This window comes from Dendrobates tinctorius, unplaced genomic scaffold (genome assembly GCF_039654945.1).
Source record: "Dendrobates tinctorius isolate UK_male_01 unplaced genomic scaffold, ASM3965494v1 ptg000160l, whole genome shotgun sequence".
Lineage (NCBI taxonomy): Eukaryota > Metazoa > Chordata > Amphibia > Anura > Dendrobatidae > Dendrobates > Dendrobates tinctorius.
The window spans coordinates 2,248,717-2,273,567 of record NW_027361827.1 but is presented as its reverse complement, the minus strand read 5'-3'; the positions used below and the strand labels follow the sequence as shown (position 1 = coordinate 2,273,567).

The 24,851-nt window shown below is 49.1% G+C and overlaps 1 long non-coding RNA gene across 1 annotated transcript; it reads left to right on the top strand.

The window, feature by feature from the left end:
• The first annotated feature begins 1,861 nt into the window (after positions 1-1,861).
• On the top strand, positions 1,862-24,609 carry LOC141052390 (uncharacterized). Its single transcript, XR_012220799.1, has 3 exons — positions 1,862-1,984; positions 23,685-23,760; positions 24,390-24,609. It is a non-coding gene; the product is annotated as an uncharacterized lncRNA (long non-coding RNA).
• The last annotated feature ends 242 nt before the right edge of the window (positions 24,610-24,851 follow it).

Genomic DNA, 24,851 nt, shown 5'->3' with positions numbered 1-24,851 from the left:
TGCAGAAGGCGAGCTCCCTCAGCTTGAGAGCGCACAGAACTGGAGCCTGGTCTCCACAGTGGTACGGATACTGATGGTCCTACCACAGATACCAGAGGAGTAGGAGGCTGTTAATGCCCTGCTCTCAGCAAAGACTTGAGACACAACAGCAATTGAATAGAGAGCCAGGACTGAAGAGAGGAGTCCCCGAGAGAGGCTACAGCTGTCTGTCATACAAGTATAGTTCTAGGAACATCTGAAGAGAGGCATTTCTGAGTAACTAAGTACTGGAGTGCTTCACACTACAAAGTGCAAGGAAGGAGACTGCACAGCCCTTCTGCTGAGAGAGAATCCTGATCTGCTTCCAGGCTAATCTGCTCCAATACCATCTGTAATCAGGACTCTGGACTGCATATACTCAGTAAAGGTACAGAAACTACAACCACTGTCTTGTCTGTTCCCTATGCTTTCGGCACTGTTACATGCCCATGCCAGCTACATCTACACTGTCCTGGGACTACAGCTCCACCTGTGGGGAGCTTTACCATCTAAGCTGCACATACCATCAGTCCCAGCGGATCTGTATGCAGCGTTGGCCTAACACCATATTTGCCAAACACCACGGGTGGCGTCACGAACTATTCTACCATTAACTACATCTCCTCATTGCTTGGGCGCCCAGGGCCACGGACCGGGTCATCGCTGCTGTGACACATCCCCCTGACACCGGCCGAGTACCGAGTACCCCACAGCCCTGGGAGGGCGACCCACTTGCGCAGAGTAAGATCCAATTCCTGTCCAAGTTGGGAGAACTGCTATACTCGGAAGTAAAATCCCAGAATTGCTCGAGGCTTTATCCGGTGTCTATAAGAAAGAAGAGGTAAGTACTGACAAATAGATAGGGAGCTCTGATATTGAGGTAGCTCAAAGGCCCCTAGAATAGTGCAGTGAATAGTCATGAGAGTCAAGGTCTACATATGAGCTCTGACTCAGTAAGAGACAGCCAGAACATATAAACTGCATTGGTAAATCATTTATGATAGGAGTAACGCACTGGATAGTGTAGCTGGCCTGAGGACAGTACTGTAAGCTGACCTACTGGACAGTTAAGGGCCTGTCACACTAAGCGATATCGCTAGCAATATCGCTGTAACGTCACTGGTTTTGTGAAGTAGCAGCGATATTGCTAGCGATATTGCTGCATGTGATACTTACCTCCGACCGGCTCCCCCGCTGATTATCGCTGATCGTGCGAGAACGTCCTGGACCGTTTCTCGTCGTCAGCTTCCTGCTGGTCTTCCTGTGGCGCCGATGAGCAACGTGCGGACGCGGGCAGGCGGACGTCAGGATCGTTTCGTCTGACAGGTAACTAGCAACCCCCGACCGCTGCTATGTTGCTGGTGAGATCTGCCTGTGTGGCAGCTCACTAGCGACCACTTAGCGATGCACCAGCGATCCTGACCATGTCATATCGCTGGTCGGGATCGCTGGTGCATCGCTAAGTGTGACAGTACCTTTAGTGGTAGGTCTAAATAATCAGATGGTGTGGAAAGGCCCCCGGGGAGCAACCGCAATCGGAGCCCAGTGCCTGACTGAAGAAAAAAACTGCGACCATCCGGTACCTGACACCAGGGTTTCTGACCTACCTGAAAGTGGACTGGCCATTTATATTGCTGCTGAGATCCACCCTGTGATACTTAGATCCACCATGTAGTATGTGGCAGATTATCTGATTAGCTGCTAATAGACCACAGATGTTATTGACCATGAAACATGGAGCAGAAGGTGCGCCTCTGACTCACCTGAAAGCAGACTAACCCCTGCGGCAGCCAACCAGAAGTGATGAATACCGGGCACTTCTCACTGAGTGGTGAGTAGAAGGGAACCTGGGCAGAAGCTGCAGAAGACCGTGACATACGTGATAGAGGGCGCTTCTGACTTACCTGACTCTGGGACAGAAGAGCAATCGACCTCTGATACGTCTGAACCACTGGAAAGACAGCAGGTATCGACTAAATTTGTCTGGTAGATGACACATCTAAATTCTGCTGCAATCGATCCACTGAAAATATGACAAGTAGGTGGTGCGCCTGAAACCTGGATAGCGGAGAGAGTACTGCTGCAATCGGCTCTCAGTAGCCTGCTAGTAAATTGGCGAGGAGAGTACCCAGGAGAAGGGTATAGGAGAGAGCCAAATCTGTGTTGTAGTCTAGGTCTGATACCTGATGGCATTAGGCAGATTAACAGTCTCATGTGTAGTAAGCCGCCCCACGAAGTCTGTCCTGACCAGTCATTTCTCCTGAAGGTAGAACAGTAGGCTTGGAATCAGAGAGAGACTAAACTCTACTCCCTGTTGTACACCTGGGTGAGATCTTTGGGCCTGTGATCTATGGTCACCTTCTTTGTCCACTGAGCCACAGCAGAGCTTGCAGGAAAATACAGACTTTACCCATCTGAAAGTTGGTCCCATCACTGCCGCCGTAGTGAAGGGGAAGTTGCAGCTCCGATCTCTGCTTAGCGCAGAGTAATGCTAATAGCAGGAAAGGGGCTGCAGAGAGATGTAGGGGGTGCCTGTGAGCAGGAGATATATACGCTTATGATATGCCAGAGCTCTAGAATCTCTATGTCTAGGGTGTGTGCACACGTTGCGGTTTCTGCTGCGGTATACAGTACCATTATAACCTATGTAAATCAAAAACCGCAGTGCACACTGTGCGGAATTTTCAGCGCGGATTTGCTGCTGTTTTAAATCTGCAGCAGGTCAATTCTTTGTGCGGAATCCGCAGCGGTTTGGCACCTGCTCCATGACAGGTGTCAAACCGCAGGCTAATCTGCAGATAGGATTTACCTGCGGATTAAAGGGGGTTTTACACATAGCGATATCGCTAGCAATATCGCTAAAACATCACTGATTTTGTGACGTTATAGCGATATTGCTAGCGATATCGCTATGTGTGATACTTACCTCCGACCTGCTCCCCCGCTGGTTATCGCTGATCGGGAGGCTCCATTTCTCATCGTCTGCTTCCTGCTGGGCTTCCTGCTGTGTGAGACGCTGGAGGCGGGCGGGAGGACGTTAGGATCGCTGTGTGTGAAAGGTGAGTATCGTGCGCTGCGTCGCTGCTGCATCGCTGTGAGATCTTCCTGTGTGGCAGCTCACTAGCGATCATTTAGCAATGCACCAGCGATCCTGACCCGGTCGTATCACTGGTGCATCGCTAAATGTAAAAGGGCCTTTAGACAAATCTGTGCAGGAAAAATCTCCAGCAGAATCCGCAACGTGTGCACACACCCTGAGGGCACCTACTCACTTGCGAGAGACTCGCACGAGTCTCTCGCATGAAAACCTGGCACTGCCGCCGACACTCGGACTGGAGTGTGCGGCTACATGTATTTCTAAGCAGCTGCACGCTCCGGTCCGAATGCTGGCGGCAGTGCCAGGTTTTCAAGCGAGACACTCACACGAGAATCGTGCGAGTCTCTCACAAGTGAGTATGAGCCCTGAGAGTAATGGCCGAGCTTGCTCTGCTGAGATCACGGCACAGATATTCAGCGGTGTGATGTAACGGAATCTGAGTGGAAACGTGTGAGTGAAGAATCCTAGAGAGCAAAACAACGTAAGGCAGGTTTTATAACGACCCATCTCCCAGTGGAGGGCGCAGAGTGGGCAGTGGTGCAGATGACGGCAGCGTGGGGTGTACTGCAATACCCATTGCTGTTGACTGCACCGCTCCAGAGCACATAATACACCAGTGACTGCGCTGCTCTAGACCATAAATTACACCAGTGACTGCACGGCTCTAGAGCATTTATTACACTGGTCACTGCACTAGAGCATTTATTACACCAGTCACTGCACTGCTCTAGAGCATTTATTACACTGGTCACTGCACTGCTCTAAAGCATTTATTACACTGGTCACTGCACTGCTCTATAGCATTTATTACACTGGTCACTGCACTGCTCTAGAGCTTTTATTACACCGGTCACTGCACTAGAGCATTTATTACACTTGTCACTGCACTGCTCTAGAGCACATAATACACCAGTGACTGCGCTGCTCTAGAGCATTTATTACACCGGTCACTGACTGCTCTAGAGCATGTATTACACCAGTCACTGCACTGCTCTAGAGTATTTATTACACCGGTCACTGCACTATTACACTGGTCACTGCACTGCTCTAGAGCAGATATTACGCCATCACCATTGGGAATGATGGATCACCAATCATTGAGCCTGCAGGTACTGCTGCCCCTCTGAGCTTTATTTTGCTGTGCGTGGCTTGTGCAGTAAACAGGTGCCAGAAGGCTAGGGGACAGGAGAAGATACAGAGGGTCTGCAGCACAGCTGGCCGGTGGACACCGCATCTGGAGGCACGTTTGCCCCTCTCCTATATAATGACAAGCTCATTATCTTAGAGAGATCATTCTCCTCAACGCTTAAAAGCTCTACACAATCTATATACCACACGTAACTGAAGAAGGTCACATTGACCGAAACGTCTTTTTTCGTCTACTACAATAAACTGCCTTACAAATACCTTTAAGATGAGTGCTAGGTTTATATTTGTTGCGTTAGCGGTTTGGGAACCTAACCTTAGCACCATCTTGAGTTGTGCTCACGGTGTTCTTTCTATAAATTACACCATTGACTGCACGGCTCTAGAGCATTTATTACACTGGTCACTGCACGGCTTTAGAGCATTTATTACACCAGTCACTGCACTGCTCTAGAGCATTTATTACACCAGTCACTGCACGGCTCTAGAGCATTTATTACACCAGTCACTGCACGGCTCTAGAGCATTTATTACACCGGTCACTGCACGGCTCTAGAGCATTTATTACACTGGTCACTGCACTGCTCTAGAGCATTTATTACACCGGTCACTGCACTCCTCTTGAGCATTTATTACACCAGTCACTACACGGCTCTAGAGCATTTATTACACCATTCACTGCACGGCTCTAGGGCATTAATTACACTGGTCACTGCACGGCTCTAGAGCATTTATTACACCAGTCACTGCACGGCTCTAGAGCATTTATTACACTGGTCACTGCACGGCTCTAGAGCATTTATTACACCAGTCACTGCACGGCTCTAGAGCATTTATTACACTGGTCACTGCACGGCTCTAGAGTATTTATTACACTGGTCACTGCACTCCTCTTGAGCATTTATTACACCGGTCACTGCACTCCTCTTGAGCATTTATTACACCTGTCACTGCACTGCTCTAGAGCATTTATTACACCGGTCACTGCACTGCTCTAGAGCAGATATTACACCGGTCACTGCACGGCTCTAGAGCATTTACTACACCGGTCACTGCACTGCCCTAGAGCGGATATTATGCCAGTCACTGCACTGCTCAAGAGCAGATATTACACCGGTCACTGCACTGCTCCAGAGCATTTATTACACCGGTCACTGCACTGCTTTAGAGCATTTATTACACCGGTCACTGCACGGCTCTAAAGCATTTATTACAGCGGTCACTGCACGGCTCTAGAGCATTTATTACACCGGTCACTGCACTGCTCCAGAGTATTTATTACACCGGTCACTGCACTGCTCTAGAGCATTTATTACAGCGGTCACTGCACGGCTCTAGAGCATTTATTACACCTGTCACTGCACGGCTCTAGAGCATTTATTACACCAGTCACTACACGGCTCTAGAGCATTTATTACACCGGTCACTGCACGGCTCTAGAGCATTTATTACACCGGTCTCTGCAAGGCTCTAGAGCATTTATTACACCGGTCACTGCAAGGCTCTATAGCATTTATTACACCGGTCACTGCACGGCTCTAAAGCATTTATTACACCGGTCACTGCACGGCTCTAGAGCATTTATTACACCGGTCACTGCACGGCTCTAGAGCATTTATTACACCGGTCACTGACTGCTCTAGAGCATTTATTACACCAGTCACTGCACGGCTCTAGAGCATTTATTACGCCGGTCACTGCATGGCTCTAGAGCATTTATTACGCTGGTCACTGCACGGCTCTAGAGCATTTATTACACCAGTCACTGCACGGCTCTAGAGCATTTATTACACCGGTCACTGCACAGCTCTAGAGCATTTATTACGCCGGTCACTGCACGGCTCTAGAGCATTTATTACGCCGGTGACTGCACGGCTCTAGAGTAGTTATTACACCGGTCACTGCACTATTACACCGGTCACTGCACTGCTCTAGAGTATTTATTACAGCGGTCACTGCACTATTACACTGGTCACTGCACTGCTCTAGAGCAGATATTACGCCATCACCATTGGGAATGATGGATCACCAATCATTGAGCCTGCAGGTACTGCTGCCCCTCTGAGCTTTATTTTGCTGTGCGTGGCTTGTGCAGTAAACAGGTGCCAGAAGGCTAGGGGACAGGAGAAGATACAGAGGGTCTGCAGCACAGCTGGCCGGTGGACACCGCATCTGGAGGCACGTTTGCCCCTCTCCTATATAATGACAAGCTCATTATCTTAGAGAGATCATTCTCCTCAACGCTTAAAGTACCATCGTCCTTTCTGATAGATGCCTAAAAGCTCTACACAATCTATATACCACACGTAACTGAAGAAGGTCACATTGACCGAAACGTCTTTTTTCGTCTACTACAATAAACTGCCTTACAAATACCTTTAAGATGAGTGCTAGGTTTATATTTGTTGCTTTAGCGGTTTGGGAACCTAACCTTAGCACCATCTTGAGTTGTGCTCACGGTGTTCTTTTTATAAATTACACCATTGACTGCACGGCTCTAGAGCATTTATTACACTGGTCACTGCACGGCTTTAGAGCATTTATTACACCAGTCACTGCACTGCTCTAGAGCATTTATTACACCAGTCACTGCACGGCTCTAGAGCATTTATTACACCAGTCACTGCACGGCTCTAGAGCATTTATTACACTGGTCACTGCACGGCTCTAGAGCATTTATTACACTGGTCACTGCACTGCTCTAGAGCATTTATTACACCGGTCACTGCATTCCTCTTGAGCATTTATTACACCAGTCACTACACGGCTCTAGAGCATTTATTACACCAGTCACTGCACGGCTCTAGGGCATTAATTACACTGGTCACTGCACGGCTCTAGAGCATTTATTACACCAGTCACTGCACGGCTCTAGAGCATTTATTACACTGGTCACTGCACGGCTCTAGAGCATTTATTACACCAGTCACTGCACGGCTCTAGAGCATTTATTACACTGGTCACTGCACGGCTCTAGAGTATTTATTACACTGGTCACTGCACTCCTCTTGAGCATTTATTACACCGGTCACTGCACTCCTCTTGAGCATTTATTACACCGGTCACTGCACTGCTCTAGAGCATTTATTACACCAGTCACTGCACTGCTCTAGAGCATTTGTTACACTGGTCACTGCACTGCTCTAGAGCATTTATTACACCTGTCACTGCACTGCTCTAGAGCATTTATTACACCGGTCACTGCACTGCTCTAGAGCAGATATTACACCGGTCACTGCACGGCTCTAGAGCATTTACTACACCGGTCACTGCACTGCCCTAGAGCGGATATTATGCCAGTCACTGCACTGCTCAAGAGCAGATATTACACCGGTCACTGCACTGCTCCAGAGCATTTATTACACCGGTCACTGCACTGCTTTAGAGCATTTATTACACCGGTCACTGCACGGCTCTAAAGCATTTATTACAGCGGTCACTGCACGGCTCTAGAGCATTTATTACACCAGTCACTGCACTGCTCCAGAGTATTTATTACACCGGTCACTGCACTGCTCTAGAGCATTTATTACAGCGGTCACTGCACGGCTCTAGAGCATTTATTACACCTGTCACTGCACGGCTCTAGAGCATTTATTATACCAGTCACTACACGGCTCTAGAGCATTTATTACACCGGTCACTGCACGGCTCTAGAGCATTTATTACACCGGTCACTGCAAGGCTCTAGAGCATTTATTACACCGGTCACTGCAAGGCTCTAGAGCATTTATTACACCGGTCACTGCACGGCTCTATAGCATTTATTACACCGGTCACTGCACGGCTCTAGAGCATTTATTACACCGGTCACTGCATGGCTCTAGAACATTTATTACACCGGTCACTGACTGCTCTAGAGCATTTATTACACCAGTCACTGCACGGCTCTAGAGCATTTATTACGCCGGTCACTGCATGGCTCTAGAGCATTTATTACGATGGTCACTGCACGGCTCTAGAGCATTTATTACACCAGTCACTGCACAGCTCTAGAGCATTTATTACACCGGTCACTGCACGGCTCTAGAGCATTTATTACACCGGTCACTGCACAGCTCTAGAGCATTTATTACGCCGGTCACTGCACGGCTCTAGAGCATTTATTACGCCGGTCACTGCATGGCTCTAGAGCATTTATTACACCAGTCACTGCACGGCTCTAGAGTAGTTATTACACCGGTCACTGCACTATTACACCGGTCACTGCACTGCTCTAGAGTATTTATTACAGCGGTCACTGCACTATTACACTGGTCACTGCACTGCTCTAGAGCAGATATTACGCCATCACCATTGGGAATGATGGATCACCAATCATTGAGCCTGCAGGTACTGCTGCCCCTCTGAGCTTTATTTTGCTGTGCGTGGCTTGTGCAGTAAACAGGTGCCAGAAGGCTAGGGGACAGGAGAAGATACAGAGGGTCTGCAGCACAGCTGGCCGGTGGACACCGCATCTGGAGGCACGTTTGCCCCTCTCCTATATAATGACAAGCTCATTATCTTAGAGAGATCATTCTCCTCAACGCTTAAAGTACCATCGTCCTTTCTGATAGATGCCTAAAAGCTCTACACAATCTATATACCACACGTAACTGAAGAAGGTCACATTGACCGAAACGTCTTTTCTCGTCTACTACAATAAACCGCCTTACAAATACCTTTAAGTTGAGTGCTAGGTTTATATTTGTTGCTTTAACGGTTTGGGAACCTAACCTTAGCACCATCTTGAGTTGTGCTCACGGTGTTCTTTCTATAAATTACACCATTGACTGCACGGCTCTAGAGTATTTATTACACTGGTCACTGCACGGCTTTAGAGCATTTATTACACCAGTCACTGCACTGCTCTAGAGCATTTATTACACCAGTCACTGCACGGCTCTAGAGCATTTATTACACTGGTCACTGCACTGCTCTAGAGCATTTATTACAGCGGTCACTGCACTCCTCTTGAGCATTTATTACACCAGTCACTGCACGGCTCTAGAGCATTTATTACACCAGTCACTGCACGGCTCTAGAGCATTTATTACACCGGTCACTGCAAGGCTCTAGAGCATTTATTACACCGGTCACTGCACTCCTCTTGAGCATTTATTACACCAGTCACTGCACGGCTCTAGAGTATTTATTACACTGGTCACTGCACTCCTCTTGAGCATTTATTACACCGGTCACTGCACTCCTCTTGAGCATTTATTACACCGGTCACTGCACTGCTCTAGAGCATTTATTACAGTGGTCACTGCACGGCTCTAGAGCATTTATTACAGTGGTCACTGCACGGCTCTAGAGCATTTATTACACCTGTGACTGCACGGCTGTAGAGCTTTTATTACACCTGTCACTGCACGGCTCTAGAGCATTTATTACACCGGTCACTGCACGGCTCTAGAGCATTTATTACACCGGTCACTGCACGGCTCTAGAGCATTTATTACACCGGTCACTGGCGGCTCTAGAGCATTTATTACACTGGTCACTGCACGGCTCTAGAGCATTTATTACACCGGTCACTGCATGGCTCTAGAGCATTTATTACACTGGTCAGTGCACGGCTCTAGAGCATTTATTACACCGGCCACTGCACGGCTCTAGAGCATTTATTACACCGGTCAGTGCACGGCTCTAGCGTATTTATTACACCGGTCACTGCACGGCTCTAGAGCATTTATTACAACGGTCAGTGCACGGCTGTAGAGCATTTATTACACCAGTCACTGCACAGCTCTAGAGTAATTACACCGGTCAGTGCACGGCTCTAGAGCATTTATTACACCGGTCACTGCACGGCTCTAGAGCATTTATTACACCGGTCAGTGCACGGCTCTAGCATATTTATTACACCAGTCACTGCACGGCTCTAGAGTAGTTATTACACCGGTCAGTGCACGGCTCTAGAGTAGTTAATACAGCGGTCACTGCACTGCTCTAGAGTATTTATTACACCGGTCACTGCACGGCTCTAGAGCATTTATTACACCGGTCACTGCATGGCTCTAGAGCATTTATTACACCAGTCACTGCACGGCTCTAGAGTAGTTATTACACTGATCACTGCACGGCTCTAGAGCATTTATTACACCGGTCACTGCACGGCTCTAGAGCATTTATTACACCGGTCACTGCACGGCTCTAGAGCATTTATTACACCGGTCACTGCACTGCTCTAGAGCATTTATTACACCGGTCAGTGCACGGCTCTAGAGTAGTTATTACACCGGTCACTGCACTGCTCTAGAGCATTTATTACACCGGTCACTGCGCGGCTCTAAAGCATTTATTACGCCGGTCACTGCACGGCTCTAGAGCATTTATTACGCCGGTCACTGTGCGGCTCTAGAGCATTTATTACACCGGTCACTGCACTGCTCTAGAGCATTTATTACGCCGGTCACTGCGCGGCTCTAGAGCATTTATTTATTACGCCAGTCACTGCACTGCTCTAGAGCATTTATTACACCGGTCACTGCACTGCTCTAGAGCATTTATTACATCGGTCACTGGATGCTCTAGAGCATTTATTACAGCGGTCACTGCACGGCTCTAGAGCATTTATTACAGTGATCACTGCACGGCTCTAGAGCATTTATTACACTGGTCACTGCGCGGCTCTAGAGCATTTATTACACCGATCACTGCACTGCTCTAGAGCATTTATTACACCGGTCACTGCTCTAGAGCATTTATTACACCGGTCAGTGCACGGCTCTAGAGCATTTATTACACCGGTCACTGCGCGGCTCTAGAGCATTTATTACGCCAGTCACTGACTACTCTAGAGCATTTATTACACCGATCACTGCACGGCTCTAGAGCATTTATTACGCCGGTCACTGCGCGGCTCTAGAGCAGATATTACGCCGGTCACTGCACGACTCTAGAGCATTTATTACACCGGTCACTGCGCGGCTCTAGAGCATTTATTACGCCGGTCACTGCGTGGCTCTAGAGCATTTATTACACCGGTCACTGACTGCTCTAGAGCATTTATTACACTGGTCACTGTGCGGCTCTAGAGCATTTATTACGCCGTCACTGCGCGGCTCTAGAGCATTTATTACGCCGGTCACTGCACGGCTCTAGAGCATTTATTACACCGGTCACTGCGCGGCTCTAGAGCATTTATTACACCGGTCACTGCACGGCTCTAGAGCATTTATTACACCGGTCACTGACTGCTCTAGAGCATTTATTACACTGGTCACTGTGCGGCTCTACAGCATTTATTACGCCGTCACTGCGCGACTCTAGAGCATTTATTACACCGGTCACTGCACTGCTCTAGAGCATTTATTACACGGTCACTGACTGCTCTAGAGCATTTATTACACTGGTCACTGCACGGCTCTAGAGCAGATATTACGCCGGTCACTGCGCTGCTCTAGAGCATTTATTACACTGGTCACTGCACTGCTCTAGAGCATTTATTACACCGGTCACTGACTGCTCTAGAGCATTTATTACACTGGTCACTGACTGCTCTAGAGCATTTATTACACTGGTCACTGACTGCTCTAGAGCATTTATTACACCGGTCACTGCGCGGCTCTAGAGCAGATATTACGCCGGTCACTGCACTGCTCTAGAGCATTTATTACACTGGTCACTGACTGCTCTAGAGCATTTATTACACTGGTCACTGCACGGCTCTAGAGCATTTATTACACCGGTCAGTGCACGGCTCTAGCGTATTTATTACACCGGTCACTGCACGGCTCTAGAGCATTTATTACAACGGTCAGTGCACGGCTGTAGAGCATTTATTACACCAGTCACTGCACAGCTCTAGAGTAATTACACCGGCCAGTGCACGGCTCTAGAGCATTTATTACACCGGTCACTGCACGGCTCTAGAGCATTTATTACACCGGTCAGTGCACGGCTCTAGCGTATTTATTACACCAGTCACTGCACGGCTCTAGAGTAGTTATTACACCGGTCAGTGCAGGGCTCTAGAGTAGTTATTACAGCGGTCACTGCACTGCTCTAGAGTATTTATTACACCGGTCACTGCACGGCTCTAGAGCATTTATTACACCGGTCACTGCACGGCTCTAGAGCATTTATTACACCAGTCACTGCACGGCTCTAGAGTAGTTATTACACTGATCACTGCACGGCTCTAGAGCATTTATTACACCGGTCACTGCACGGCTCTAGAGCATTTATTACACCGGTCACTGCACGGCTCTAGAGCATTTATTACACCGGTCACTGCACTGCTCTAGAGCATTTACTACACCGGTCAGTGCACGGCTCTAGAGTAGTTATTACACCGGTCACTGCACTGCTCTAGAGCATTTATTACACCGGTCACTGCGCGGCTCTAAAGCATTTATTACGCCGGTCACTGCACGTCTCTAGAGCATTTATTACGCCGGTCACTGTGCGGCTCTAGAGCATTTATTACACCGGTCACTGCACTGCTCTAGAGCATTTATTACGCCGGTCACTGCGCGGCTCTAGAGCATTTATTTATTACGCCAGTCACTGCACTGCTCTAGAGCATTTATTACACCGGTCACTGCACTGCTCTAGAGCATTTATTACATCGGTCACTGGATGCTCTAGAGCATTTATTACAGCGGTCACTGCACGGCTCTAGAACATTTATTACAGTGATCACTGCACGGCTCTAGAGCATTTATTACACTGGTCACTGCGCGGCTCTAGAGCATTTATTACACCGATCACTGCACTGCTCTAGAGCATTTATTACACCGGTCACTGCTCTAGAGCATTTATTACACCGGTCAGTGCACGGCTCTAGAGCATTTATTACACCGGTCACTGCGCGGCTCTAGAGCATTTATTACGCCGGTCACTGACTGCTCTAGAGCATTTATTACACCGATCACTGCACGGCTCTAGAGCATTTATTACGCCGGTCACTGCGCGGCTCTAGAGCAGATATTACGCCGGTCACTGCACGGCTCTAGAGCATTTATTACACCGGTCACTGCGCGGCTCTAGAGCATTTATTACGCCTGTCACTGCGTGGCTCTAGAGCATTTATTACACCGGTCACTGACTGCTCTAGAGCATTTATTACACTGGTCACTGTGCGGCTCTAGAGCATTTATTACGCCGTCACTGCGCGGCTCTAGAGCATTTATTACGCCGGTCACTGCACGGCTCTAGAGCATTTATTACACCGGTCACTGCGCGGCTCTAGAGCATTTATTACACCGGTCACTGCACGGCTCTAGAGCATTTATTACACCGGTCACTGACTGCTCTAGAGCATTTATTACACTGGTCACTGTGCGGCTCTACAGCATTTATTACGCCGTCACTGCGCGACTCTAGAGCATTTATTACACCGGTCACTGCACTGCTCTAGAGCATTTATTACACCGGTCACTGACTGCTCTAGAGCATTTATTACACTGGTCACTGCACGGCTCTAGAGCAGATATTACGCCGGTCACTGCGCTGCTCTAGAGCATTTATTACACTGGTCACTGCACTGCTCTAGAGCATTTATTACACCGGTCACTGACTGCTCTAGAGCATTTATTACACTGGTCACTGACTGCTCTAGAGCATTTATTACACTGGTCACTGACTGCTCTAGAGCATTTATTACACCGGTCACTCCGCGGCTCTAGAGCAGATATTACGCCGGTCACTGCACTGCTCTAGAGCATTTATTACACTGGTCACTGCACTGCTCTAGAGCATTTATTACACCGGTCACTGACTGCTCTAGAGCATTTATTACACTGGTCACTGACTGCTCTAGAGCATTTATTACACTGGTCACTGACTGCTCTAGAGCATTTATTACACTGGTCACTGCACGGCTCTAGAGCATTTATTACACCGGTCACTGCGCTGCTCTAGAGCATTTATTACACCGGTCACTGCACTGCTCTAGAGCATTTATTATGCCGGTCACTGCGCGGCTCTAGAGCATTTATTACGCCGGTCACTGCGCGGCTCTAGAGCATTTATTACGCCGGTCACTGCGCGGCTCTAGAGCATTTATTACGCCGGTCACTGCACTGCTCTAGAGCATTTATTACACTGGTCACTGACTGCTCTAGAGCATTTATTACACTGGTCACTGACTGCTCTAGAGCATTTATTACACTGGTCACTGACTGCTCTAGAGCATTTATTACACTGGTCACTGACTGCTCTAGAGCATTTATTACACTGGTCACTGACTGCTCTAGAGCATTTATTACACTGGTCACTGCACTGCTCTAGAGCATTTATTACACTGGTCACTGCACGGCTCTAGAGCATTTATTACACCGGTCACTGCGCGGCTCTAGAGCAGATATTACGCCAGCACCACTGGGAATGATGGATCACCAATCATTGAGCCTGCAGGTACTGCTGCCCCTCTGAGCCTTATTTTGCTGTGCGTGGCTTGTGCAGTAAACAGGTGCCAGAAGGCTAGGGGACAGGAGATACAGAGGGTCTGCAGCACAGCTCCTCACAGTAGTCGTCATGGTGTCAGTTTCCAGGCTGCAGGACTTCTCAGAAGAGGAAGGTCCCGCAGGAAAAGGTACTATTCGGCCCCAGGAGGCAGAAAAATGGCAGCCGTCAGAGGACGCCTTGGCTCCGGAGGTTAAAAAGCGTGTGCTGCAAGGACGTATGCTGAAAAACCCCGCTCTCCGCTAGGAGGCTGACAGGCTGGAAGGGGGCGGAGCCTAGCGCCGGGTGCAGGAGGCTAAAGATGGTGCCCGGGTCAGGGGAAGAGAGAGATTAAGCCAAGGGGCGGAGCTATATCGGGGCGGGGCCATAACAGACCGGGGCGGGGCTACCCAGGGCAGAGGTGGAGCTACCCAGGGAGGGAGGAGCTAAGTGACCGGAGGGAAAAAGCCCGCTTGAAGTGCAGGAAGAAGGGGGCGGAGCCAAGCGCCGGGTTCAGGAGGCTAAAATGGTGCCGGTTCAGAGGCAGAGAGATTAAGCCAAGGGGCGGAGCTATATCAGGCCAGGGGCGGGGCTACCCAGGGTGGAGGTGGAGCTACCCAGGGAGGGAGGAACTAAGTGACCGGAGGGAAAAAGCCCGCTTGAAGTGCAGAAAGAAGGGGGCGGAGCTATATCAGGCTAGGGGCGGGCCATAACAGACAGGGGCGGGGTTACCCAGGGCGGAGGTGGAGCTACCCAGGGAGGGAGGAGCTAAGTGACCGGAGGGAAAAAGCCCGCTTGAAGTGCAGAAAGAAGGGGGCGGAGCTATATCAGGCTAGGGGCGGGGTTACCCAGGGCGGAGGTGGAGCTACCGAGGGAGGGAGGAGCTAAGTGACCGGAGGGAAAAAGCCCGCTTGAAGTGCAGGAAGAAGGGGCGGAGCTATATCAGGCTAGGGGCGGGCCATAACAGACAGGGGCGGGGTTACCCAGGGCGGAGGCGGGGCTACCCAGGGCGGAGGTGGAGCTACCCAGGGAGGGAGGAGCTAAGTGACCGGAGGGAAAAAGCCCGCTCAAAGTGCAGAAAGAAGGGGGCGGAGCTATATCAGGCTAGGGGCGGGGTTACCCATGGCGGAGGCGGGGCTACCTAGGGCGGAGGTGGAGCTACCCAGGGAGGGAGGAGCTAAGTGACCAGAGGGAAAAAGCCCGCTTGAAGTGCAGGAAGAAGGGGCGGAGCTATATCAGGCTAGGGGCGGGCCATAACAGACAGGGGCGGGGTTACCCAGGGCGGAGGCGGGGCTACCCAGGGCGGAGGTGGAGCTTCCCAGGGAGGGAGGAGCTAAGTGACCGGAGGGAAAAAGCCCGCTTGAAGTGCATAAAGAAGGGGCGGAGCTATATCAGGCTAGGGGCGGGGTTACCCAGGGCGGAGGCGGGGCTACCCAGGGCGGAGGTGGAGCTTCCCAGGGAGGGAGGAGCTAAGTGACCGGAGGGAAAAAGCCCGCTTGAAGTGCAGGAAGAAGGGGCGGAGCCAGCCATGAAACTAGGCCCGGGAGAATCCGGGAGCTAGAGTAAATGTAACCGCTGGAGCATGGGGGAGAGGTGCGTAAGGCCTAAAAATGCAGCAGAATGTAGGTCCAGTGCCCCCGATCCAATGGACATAAAGGAGAAAGGCCCGCAATGATCCTAGGACTAATGCAGCGAAGCTGTAAAGTAAGAAGGAGATTTTTTCCCTCCATCTCTCTCCCCTGGTTCTTCCCTCTTCTTCCCTATATTCTTCCTTCGGGTCTTCTCCATGTCGCTTCTCGCACCTAGGGGAGAGGACAGAAATTTACCTCCCCATCCAGGAACGATCGGACGCCATTAAACACTTGCTGTGGGACGTCCACGTCTCCTCAGACTGACAGGCTTTGGTGGATGAGTGGATAGGGGACGGAGGCAGGACCGGGTCCGGATCACCTGACCACGCTTCTGTGTTAGGGGTTGGGGTCCTGCCGGCCAGACTTATGAGGATACGAGGTGGCAGTACACGCCATACAAAGAGTCTCTGCGTGGGCGTACAGTAGTGACTGTTCACACTGTATCCCTCCGTGTACCTGAAAAGAAACGACGCACACTGAGGTAGCTATGGGTCTAGGGAAAGACCCGGGTCCACCGCCTACTGACACCAAGCTAAACTGCATATCCTAGTTCCGGGCGGTGGGGTGTACACTGCGGAGGAGGAGCTAACTTCTACATAGTGTCAGCCTCCTAGTGGCAGCAGCATGCACCCCATGGTGCCTGTGTCCCCCAATGAAGCGATAGAGAAAGATGGTATAACCAATTAATAGGCCTAGATATCTGGCACTTCCAATCAACAAAATCCTACAAATAATGGAAGCATATGCCAAATGATTAGAAAAAAACTTGAATATATTTTATTAAACATTTAAGATACAATACATTTAAAAATGATGGGGACACAGATAAAAAAAACGCTGCAGGCACAGGGTATTGCACTAAAATTCAAGATTAGTATAATGGTTGAACTCTATGTAGAGAAATAGTAGATAACAATAAAATTAAAATTAATGCTCAGGGTAATGCAACAGGGAATTAATCAGCAAGTTGCCATCATCAAAATAATTAAACCCATTGAAAACCCGAGAGGGACGGCTCAGAACAGACTGGAGTAGGAGCACGAGACTGTAGAAGGTAGGACCAGAGTAAGATTGCAGGGCCGGACCACGGACAGCAGGACAGAGCAGGAACACAGGAGTCAGGACTGGAGTAGGACTGCGGGACTGGAGCATAGACAGCATGACAGAGCAGGAACACAGGAGGCAGGACTGGAGTAGGACTGCGGGACTGGAGCATAGACAGCAGGACAGAGCAGGAACACAGGAGGCAGGACTGGAGTAGGACTGCGGGACTGGAGCATACAGAGCAGGAACACAGGAGGCAGGACTGGAGTAGGACTGCGGGACTGGAGCATAGACAGCATGACAGAGCAGGAACACAGGAGGCAGGACTGGAGTAGGACTGCGGGACTGGAGCATAGACAGCAGGACAGAGCAGGAACACAGGAGGCAGGACTGGAGTAGGACTGCGGGACTGGAGCATAGACAGCAGAACAGAGCAGGAACACGGGAGGCAGGACTGGAGTAGGACTGCGGGACTGGAGCATAGACAGCAGGACTGGAGTAGGACTGCGGGACTGGAGCATAGACAGCAGGACAGATCAGGAACACGGAGGCAGGACTGGAGTAGGACTGCGGGACTGGAGCATAGACAGCAGGAACACAGGAGGCAGGACTGGAGTAGGACTGCGGGACTGGAGCATAGACAGCAGGACAGAGCAGGAACACAGGAGACAGGACTGGAGTAGGACTGCGGGACTGGAGCATAGACAGCATGACAGAGCAGGAACACAGGAGGCAGGACTGGAGTAGGACTGCGGGACTGGAGCATAGACAGCAGGACAGAGCAGGAACACAGGAGGCAGGACTGGAGTAGGACTGCGGGACTGGAGCATAGACAGCAGAACAGAGCAGGAACACGGGAGGCAGGACTGGAGTAGGACTGCGGGACTGGAGCATAGACAGCAGGACTGGAGTAGGACTGCGGGACTGGAGCATAGACAGCAGGACTGGAGTAGGACTGCGGGACTGGAGCATAGACAGCAGGACAGAGTAGGAACACAGGAGGCAGGACTGGAGTAGGACTGAGGGACTGGAGCATAGACAGCAGGACAGAGCAGGAACACAGGAGGCAGGACTGGAGTAGGACTGCGAGTAGGAGCACGAGACTGTAGAAGGTAGGACCAGAGTAAGATTGCAGGGCTGGACCACGGACAGCAGGACAAAGCAGGATCACTGGAGACAGGACTGGAGTAGGACTGCGGGACTGGAGCATAGACATGAGGATGGAGCAGGAATACGGGAGGCAGGACTGGAGTAGGACTGAGGGACTGGAGCATAGACATGAGGACGGAGCAGGAACACGGGAGGCAGGACTGGAGTAGGACTGCGGGACTGGAGCATAGACAGCAGGACGGAGCAGGAACACGGGAGGCAGGACTGGAGTAGGACTGCGGGACTGGAGCATACACAGCAGGACAGAGCAGGAACACAGGAGTCAGGACTGGAGTAGGACTGCGAGTAGGAGCACGAGACTGTAGAAGGTAGGACCAGAGTAAGATTGCAGGGCTGGACCACGGACAGCAGGATCACTGGAGACAGGACCGGAGTAGGACTGCGGGACTGGAGCATAGACATGAGGACGGAGCAGGAACACGGGAGGCAGGACTGGAGTAGGACTGAGGGACTGGAGCATAGACATGAGGACGGAGTAGGAACACGGGAGGCAGGACTGGAGTAGGACTGCGGGACTGGAGCATAGACAGCAGGACGGAGCAGGAACACGGGAGGCAGGACTGGAGTAGGACTGCGGGACTGGAGCATAGACAGCAGGACGGAGCAGGAACACGGGAGGCAGGACTGGAGTTGGACTGCGGGCCTGGAACATAGATAGCAGGAACCACGGAATACAGGACTGCGAGACTTCAGCAGGAACCACGGAATACTGGACTGCGGGAGACCAGTGAGTGCACGAGGAAGCAGGGCCCAGTGTGCTAGCAAACAGGACGATCAGGCGCCTCCCTGAAAGGGGAACGGCCTGATATACCCCTGTCTGGTCTGCCATTGGTCCGACAGTGCTTTCAGATCTGGGCATTGCTGGAGCACAAGTGACAGGAGGGAGGCGCGGCCGCGGCCTACAGCACAGGCGCATTGCATGCAGAGACGCCGTCGGCCATGGACCTGTCAGAAGGGACCGCCGTGGCTGCCGGGCGGCGGGGGGCTCTGGCGTAGGAGCAGAGGCCGGGTGAGTATACAGTGGCGGCATGACACCAACCTGTTATTAAATCATGTAGTTCAAAAATTAGAATTAAACTGCTCCATTGAGCTAACTGGTACAAAGTGCAAGAAGAAAAAAGTGCCAAAGTGCATACAGTGGATCCACACCAAGAAGAAAAAGAATAATGCAGCAGATGCAACTGTCAGGAATAAACTAATCCATTTTCTCAAACCTATTAAAGTACTAAGTGCAAAATTCAATAACAAAGGTAAGAAAAGTTGCAAAGTGGAGATAATAATCAAAATGTACAGGCACTAAAGCTAAATAAAGCCACAGAAAATTACAAATCCTACTGTTCCAAACGGAGTTTGCAAGTAATGCTGCGTTTTGGTTAAATGTCACAATATGGAAAAAAAAATATATATATACACTGCTCAAAAAAAATAAAGGGAACACTTAAACAACAGAATATAACTCCAAGTAAATCAAACTTCTGTGAAATCAAACTGTTCACTTAGGAAGCAACACTGATTAACAATCAATTTCACATGCTGTTGTGCAAATGGAACAGACAACAGATGGAAATTATTGGCAATTATCAAGACACGCTCAATAAAGGAGTGGTTCTGCAGGGGGGGACCACAGACCACATCTCAGTACCAATGCTTTCTGGCTGATGTTTTGGTCGCTTTTGAATGTTGAATGTGCTTTCACACTCGTGGTATCCTGAGACGGACTCTACAACCCACACAAGTAGCTCGGGTAGTGCAACTCATCCAGGATAGCACATCAATGCGAGCTGTGGCAAGAAGGATTGCTGTGTCTGTCAGCGTAGTGTTCAGAGGCTGGAGGCGCTACCAGGAGACTGGCCAGTACACCAGGAGATGTGGAGGGGGCCGTAGGAGGGCATCAACCTAGCAGCAGGACTGCTTCCTCAGCCTTTGTGCAAGGAGGAACAGGAGGAGCCCTGCAAAATGACCTCCATCAGGCCACAAATGTGCATGTGTCTGCACAAATGATTAGAAACCGACTCCATGAGGATGGTCTGAGTGCCCAACGTCCACAGATGGGGGTTGTGCTCACAGCCCAACATCGTGCTGGATGCTTGGCGTTTGTCAGAGAACACAGTGTTTGATAGATTTGAAATTGATGCCCTGTTCTCTTCACAGATAAGAGCAGGTTCACACTGAACACTTGTGATAGACATGACAAAGTCTGGAGACACCGCGGAGAATGTTCTGCTGCCTGCAACATCCTCCAGCATGACTGGTTTGGCAGTGGGTCAGTAATGGTGTGAGGAGGCATTTCTTTGATGGGCACCACAGCCCTCCATGCCCTTGCCAGAGGTACCCTGGCTGCACTAGGTACCAGGATGAGATTCTCAGACCCATTTTGAAACCACATGCAGGTGCACCGGGCTCTGGGTTCCTTCTGATGCATGACATCATGTGGCTGAATTGTGTCAGCAGTTCCTGCATGATGAAGGCATTGATACTATGGACTGGCCTGCCCTTTCCCCAGACCAGAATCCAATCGAGCACATCATGACTCGTTCCTTCCACTAACGCCACTGTGCACCACAGACTGTCCAGGAGTTGTTGCTTTAATCCAGGTCTGGGAGATCCCTCAGGAGAACATCCGCTGCCTCATCAGGACCATGCCCAGGCATTGAAAGGAGGTCATACAGGCATGTGGAGGCCACACACACTACTGAGCTTTATTTATTTGTCTTGAGGCATTTCCACTGAAGTTGGATCAGCCTGTAATTTGATTTTCCACTTTGATTTTGAGTATCATTCCAAATCCAGACCTCCAAGGAATATTAATTTTGATTAACATTGATCATTTTTATGTTTTATCATTCTCAATGCATTCCACTATATAATGAATAAAGATTTATAACTGGAATATTTCATTCAGTGACATCCAGGATGTGGTATTTTAGTGTTCCCTTTACTTTTTTGAGCAGTGTATATACACTGCTCAAAAAAATAAAAGGGAACACTCAAATAACACATCCTAGATCTAAATGAATGAAATATTCTCATTGAATACTTTGTTCTGTACAAAGTTGAATGTGCTGTCAACATAATCACACAAAAATCATCAATGGAAATCACATTTTTGAATCAATGGAGGCCTGGATTTGGAGAGACCCCCAAAATGAAAGTAGAAACAAGTCAAAATGAAAATCAAAACAAGACAAAATTAAAGTGGAAACAAGTCAAAATGATGCTCAGTATTGTGCGTGGCCTCCACGTGCCTGTATGAACTCCCTACAACGCCTGGGCATGCTCCTGATGAGGTTGCGGATGTTCTCCTGAGGAGTCTCCTCCCAAACCTGGACTAAAGCATCCGTCAGTTCCTGGACAGTCTGTGGTGCAACGTGACGGTGGATGGAGCGAGACATGCTGTCCCAGATGTGCTCAATCGGATTCAGATCTGGGGAACGGGCAGACCAGTTCATAGCTTCAATGCCTTCATCTTGCAGGAACTGCTGACACAATCCAACCACATGACGTTTGGCATTGTCTTGCATTAGGAGGAACCCAGGGCCAACCACACCAGCATATAGTCTCACAAGGGGTCTGAGGATCACATCTCGGTACCTAATGGCAGTCAGGCTACCTCTGGCGAGCATATGGAGGGTTGTGTGGCCCTCCAAAGAAATGCCACCCCACACCATTACTGACCCACTGCCCAACCGGTCATGCTGAAGGTTGTTGCAGGCAGCAGATCGCTATCCACGGCGTCTCCAGACTCTGTCACATGTGCTGAGTGTGAACCTGCTGCCTGCAACATCCTTCAGCATGACAGGTTTGGCAGTGGGTCAGTAATGGTGTAAGGTGGCATTTCTTTGGAGGGCCACACAGCCCTCCATGTGCTCACCAGAGGTAGCCTGAGATGCTCCATAAAAACCCCCATATGCTGCTGCACAAGGGTTAATTGCTGCCCCATAAGATGCTCCATAAATACCCCCATAATATGCTGCTGCACAAGGGTTAATGCTGCCCCATAAGATGCTCCATAAATACCCCCCCATATGCTGCTGCACAAGGGTTAATGCTGCCCCATAAGATGCTCCATAAATACCCCCCATATGCTGCTGCACAAGGGTTAATGCTGCCCCATAAGATGCTCCATAAATACCCCTTATTTGCTGCTGCCGCTGCTGCTACAATTAAAAAAAAAATTACATACTCACCTCTCCGTCGCTGGGGTCCAGGTGCCAGTGTCATGAGCCCCTGGCACCGGCGATATTTACCAATCCCTGTTCCATCGCCATCCACCGCTGAGTCTCCCGGGTCTCTGCAGTGACGTTCAGCAGAGGGCTCGCACTGACTACGTCATCGCGCCCTCTGACCTGAATGTCACAGCAGGCCCCGGAGACACAGCGGTGCATAGCGATGGAACGGGGACAGGTGAATATTGCTCTGCCCCCTCATACTCACCCCCCTCCTGGTGCACGGTCTTCTCTACAGCCCGTGCTTCTCCATCGGTTGTCTGCTTCCTACATTAAGCGGTCACATGGTACCGCTCATTAAACTCATAAATATGTGCAAATTTATGAGTTTAATGAGCGGTACCACGTGATCGCTGAACGCAGGAAGCAGATGACCGAGGGAGAAGCAGGGGCTGCAGAGACGTGCCAGGAGGGGGTGAGTATGGTCTGTGACACCTCCGCTCCCCCTCCCCCGCCCATCTCTGGTATATGACTCGCGTATAAGCCGAGAGGGGGAACTTTCAGTCCAAAAAATGGGCTGAAAATCTCGGCTTCTACACGAGTATATACGGTAATACTGAGTTAACTAACCTCTTATGTTAAAAAAGGAAAATGTATTAATCTGCTTTTTACATTACATTTTGTATCTGTCTGGAGTTTGTGTCAGACTGTATCACAATATGTTATCTGTTGTAATAAATAATATTTGATAAAAAAAAAATAAAAAATAAATCTGAAAATAAAAAATAGAAATAAAATAGACCAATACACATAATGAAAAGGAGTAGAAACGTGAATTAATAACCCACAGGGATAGGTGACCCCAAACCGGGGACTGGAATGAAAGTAAAAAAATTAATATTGATAAAAATGAAAGGTGAAAATATAGCGTCCAAAAAGCTTTAATAAATACAAGTGTCAATAAATAAACTAAATATATAAATATACATGAATAAATATAAAGTGCTGTGCATTAATTTTCATTAATCTTTCTTTCAGCAATATGACGCATTCATGACTTGACACGAATTCCACAACAAGCGACATCCTCCATAATCCGAGCCATCCACACCAGGTAGGTATATATGGATATGTATAGAATATTACTAAACTGAAAAAGATGTAGAGATAATAAGGACAAGTAAATAAAAACAAGGACAAACGAACTACCTACAATAAATACATTAAAACAATTAAAAATATAAAAATTAATTTATAATGATCGGAGCATATCCTTCTAATCCTCAAGAATTGGCCCGTTGGTATGGGGTCATGTATAAGGCTCTGACATACCATTTATCCGCATATCTATATGGCTCGTCGCCTGTTCCTTCTATAAGGATGGGCCGCCACAAGAGCTCTCAGCCTTTGGAGAATAATTCTTCTTTGTTCCATGGCACTGTATGGTATAGCGGCCCTCTCTTGTGCCTGGATTTGCCCTAGCAGAATGTTAATGCCTATAGAAAATAAATATTAAAATTATTACTTATGGAGGAAGATACGGAATATACACAGAGAAATCAGGGTGTTTATTTTTTAAATTTGAGATATTTTGGGAATGATTACAGTTTAAGGAGTAGGTTTCTAAGTTATAGTACCCAATCCCAGTCTGCTGCAACTAAAGCTAAAGAATTATTGGCTTGTATTAGATCTTTAATCATCTGCAAGTGTATTTATTTGTATTTATTTTACCCATGTATATAGCATCAATGATTCCACAGTGCTTCAAAGACCTCATCATCATCATCACTGTCCCCATTGGAGCTCACAATCTAAATTCCCTATCAGTATGTCTTTGGAAGAAAATGGAGAATTCGGAGGAAACCCATGCAAACACGGGGAGAACATACAAACTCTTTGCAGATGTTGTCCTTGGTGGGATTTGAACTCTTATTAGTGATGTGTGAACGTGCTCGAATAAGGTGTTATCTGAGCATGCTCTGGTGCTAACCGAGTGTCTTCGGCGTGCTCTAAAAATAAGTTCAAGTCTCCGCGGCTGCATTTCTCGCAGCTGTTCGACAGCCACAACACATGCAGGGGCTAACAAACAGACATTCCCTGCAAGTGTTCCGGGTGTCCAACAGCCGTGAGAGCTGCAGGCGTGGGGACTCGAACATATTATTTGAGGACGCCGAATACACGCTGTTAACACGCGAGCATGCTCAG